The following is a 4,232-nucleotide window of genomic DNA, read 5'->3' as shown; positions in this document are numbered from 1 at the left end:
ATATTATGTGTAGCAATCAAAAATGTTAATACTCGACATGTTTCTATCTGTCAGCAGCTCGGACACACTGCTGTCCACGCTGACGTACCGTTACCTGTTGGGACAGGGATGTTGTCCCTACCTTGTCTAGTTCTGGCTCTGACCCCAGGAGCAGAGACAGGACAGCTTGCTTCAACACAGCGTAAAAACTCCAGAAAATAATTTCCATCTCGCAAACGTATCTGTCTCTGCAGTCACCTCAACCGTTGAATACAGCAACAGTAAATAACACTCTCAGCTTTTTTTTTCCTGAGAAGAAATGTTTTGTGTTGTTCTTAAAAAAACTAACACAGCTAAATGTTTCGTTAAAATGTGTTTTAACTTGTATTGATGAGATTGTAATATTACCAAAAAGTAATAAGTAATGCGTTATATTGCTGTGTTACAGAAGAAGGAATACATTACAGTGATTGTGTTACGAAATGCTGCAAATGCATTAAAGTGCCTCAAACTTACATTCAATCTGAATTCCAGCAGGGGGCAACACATGCGGTTACAAAAAGAGGTCGGTCTCTGTGGAAGTCTATGAGAAAGTGACCCACTCCTCACTTGATTTCTTGCCTCGGTAAACATTTTCATAATTAGTGTGTGGTCTCAATCGTTAGTTTTAAGTCTGTAACACAGAATGATGTTAATTTTTATAATCATGGTCTCGTTGATTTTAAAACCGGCGATAAAGCAGGGGGTGTTTTAGGGTGTGGCTAAAATGTGATTACCACGGAAAATGTGTAACGTAACGTAGCATGTAAGGGCTCCTCCCTCAATCCTCCGTCTCGTCTATATTCCTTACATCCGTAACCAGGATGGCTGGGGCAGGAACGCCAAACTCACTGACGGATGGCAGATCTCCACAAACCAATGGGTGACGTGACACATGCTCTGTCCATTAATATTAACAGTCTAAGACTGAAACAGGGTGTACCGCTCTAGGAAAGCTCCCTTAGCCAAACTGTTACCGTGACAATGCGTTGAAAACACACATTTTATAATATTTGGAAGTATTTGAAGTGCAATTTACAAACACTAAACTAAACTTTTCAAAGTTTCAGACTGTGAGTACTCTCAGAAGAGATCCCACAGGTGCTAGAGCGACAACAGGAGACAGTATTGAAGTGCTGTATAACAGCCACCTTGGTGGTATTGGCAGCCGAGACACGGGGCTTCAGCAATGCATGTCAATCTTTCACGGGAGTGACAAGTGTCCAACCAAGAAAAGACTTCCCACCGTCTTGCTGCCGCCATCCCCGTTCTTTAAGAGGGTTATAAATATTCCCCATGCCTGCTCTGACCACAGGCACGCCTAAACCTTCAGGTCAACCCCCGTCCAGCCCTCTTTCCTCATCTGTTGACCGTCATTCATTATTTCATAATGGCTTTTTGCAGAGGGTAGTTTGGGGCTAGGTAAATGGTCATTTTGTCTCCCGATTACACTAAAAACAATGTTACCATGAGATAACTGGAGTTTGCAAGTAGCCTCTCGTCTACCCTCATGTCAGCCCATTGGTTCAAAGGCAGAGATCAGGATGTTTTTTAAGGTGCTGAGGAGCCTTACGGCAGACACCTGTCACAACACCAGAGCATGGGGGCTCTGATATAATGGACCATCCGGTTTGTGATACTTCTGCAGAGTTAGGAAAACCAAAACATGCCAGGCCTTTGGAGCTCTTCTTCTTTGGCTTCACAAACTCCCTTTGATTTTTGACTTAGCCATAACGTCAATGGGAGTGAAAGTTCAGATAATCGCAGAAAGGGAAGCTGTTTTTAAGATAACACGGTTTTCTGCTAATATAGACTCCACATCTGCTACTCCAAGTAGATCAAAGTGTCGTCCATTCTTCTCCTACCTGTGCATGAAACTGTAGTTGTGTAGACCCTTAAAGAAGTGCATCCACTCAGAACTTCGAACACAAACAATGAAAAACAGATTTACTATTTATTTCTTTGGAGAGCAACAACACAAAAACAATGTGTTCTGCTGACAATTAGAAACAACTGCACAGAAAATTGTTCCCAGTTTCAGTTTGGGGAGGGGGGGGGCAACAACCTACATTTACTGCTGCAGGAGAAAAGGACTTGCTGAGATGCCTGGTTCCCAAGAAGAAGAAAAAAAGAAGAAGAAGAAGAAGAAAACATGATCAAGAAGCAGACAGCATTCAACATGTTGCCAAAAAAGGACAAAGTAGCTCCATTTCAGATTGTGCAAGTGCTGGCTTTTGTATAAAAATGTGTTAAAAATTAGAAATTAATTCTTTCAAATCAGGCACAATAGATCACTATGTGTTTGTGTCCCAAACTAGCCAGAAAAACACTAGTTCAACAACATTTGTTTTGGCCACTTGGTGGCAGCAAAAGCAAGATACATGCACAACACTGGTCTATCCTTGATGTTCCATTTCCGGGATTGCTCCGGTGTTGCAGGAAAATCCGCCGGATGCTTGTCTGTTCAGTTTCCTTCCGCTTTTTTACTCGGTGGATTGATGAGGACTATGGTTGACTGCTCTTCAAGTCTCTGCATGGAAATTTTTGACAGCTAGCTAGACTATCTGTCAAATCTGAGCCTTCTCTCGCACAGCCATTTTACAGCCGCTCTGTTCGCAGCTTTGCGGCCATGACGAATGAGATTGCTTTAAAAAAATGCCAGTAAACCAACGCATGTTGTCTTCCATCCTGGAATGTTGTTGGCATTGTAGATCAGTACCTTCTCCGCTCCCCAATGTGTGGATGGTATGGCAAAGCGAGACTAGCACAACTCTTGTGTCATAACCATTTAAGTTGATATGGCAAATGGTTACCTGTTTGCACAACCAGCAGATTCAGATCAAGATAAGAATTTATTTGGATGTTTTTTTAATTTTACCATCTGTCAGATTTGTCTCCACTAACGCCTAACTTAAAATTCTGGCTCGTAGCTGCTAAATTTTTAACTATGGTCTCCAGCTAGTTGCTAAGTTGTCTGTTTGTTATATGGTGATGCACTGGTAGTAAACAGAGCCATTGTTCAATACTATAAGAGCCAAAAAAGAAAACCTCAAAACAAAAGAAAAACAAAAAATGAGCTGAAAGATGTCAAACCGCTCTGAAGAGCTGAGGAAAACTGCAGGATCAAGTGATAATTATCTGTTGGTTCGTCACTATCTACTATGTCTTTCACATTAGATACAGTCATTTGATATGTTGTTACCTTCAACTCATGGGTTGTGAGGACCCTTTGTTCCCTGCATGTCAGGACTAGTTTAATCTCGGACACTTTTCGGTCCATCAGCTGCCCAGTGTCACCGTCTCCTGTCCCCGAAGCAAAAAATAGCCCAGATCTCTGTGTTTGCTGGGGCGAAGCAGTGCCACCTGTCAGCCAGAACACAGGTTAAAATGCCAGGCTCCAGACACAGATGGACGATCACCACTGCCTCATGTGTTTGCTATCAAGGCTACAGCCAGGTTTGGTGTGGCTGGACCGCAGCAAAAGACTGCATCATCATTACTTCATATGTGTGTGCTGTTCAGGCTGCCAGCAGTATGACACAGACATGAGCAAATTCTTAGGTCACTTCTTGAATAAAAAAAAAATTAGTTTCAGAATTTCCTGCAACGTTTGTTAACTGGTTGAAAGAACTCCATTCATATGTTTTCTCAATTACCCAAAATCAGGGATCTTCTACAGGTGGTCAATGCAGGGGGGCCTCCAAATTAGTCTTACTTTTTGAAGTTTTGTCAAAAATTAAAAAGTCTTGACATGAATCTAACATATTATCAAATATAAATCCACACTGATGATAGGGTTACTGGCCTATAGGTAAGGTAAGGTAGTTACTAAGGTAGGCATCCACATATACAGGAAATCCTAAGGATTCACTATGTCACATGTATGTTTAACATTAAAACATGATTTATAAAATCGTGCCAACAATTTTTAGTCTACATTAATAGCTTAATGTGCTATGCAATGAAGGTATGTATAAAAGTTTTTGGCCACCTTACACGTTTTTTAAGGCCCAGTTTAGTATGCAACTTCATTTTATAAAATATCTGTAGTAGGGTGTCCCTGCTCCATCTCTCTTTCAGTTAAGGGTTCCTTGGCTTAAAACACATTGAAGACCCCTGCCCTAAATGGAATGGAACCCTGACCTGAGATGGTCACCAAAGCCTGGTCAGGGTTCTAAGATACTTAAAGCGCCCATATTATGCTAATTTTCAGG

This window comes from Etheostoma spectabile, chromosome 9 (assembly GCF_008692095.1).
Source record: "Etheostoma spectabile isolate EspeVRDwgs_2016 chromosome 9, UIUC_Espe_1.0, whole genome shotgun sequence".
NCBI classification, from domain to species: domain Eukaryota; kingdom Metazoa; phylum Chordata; class Actinopteri; order Perciformes; family Percidae; genus Etheostoma; species Etheostoma spectabile.
The sequence above is the reverse complement of the archived record's forward strand: the minus strand, read 5'-3'. Positions refer to the sequence as shown.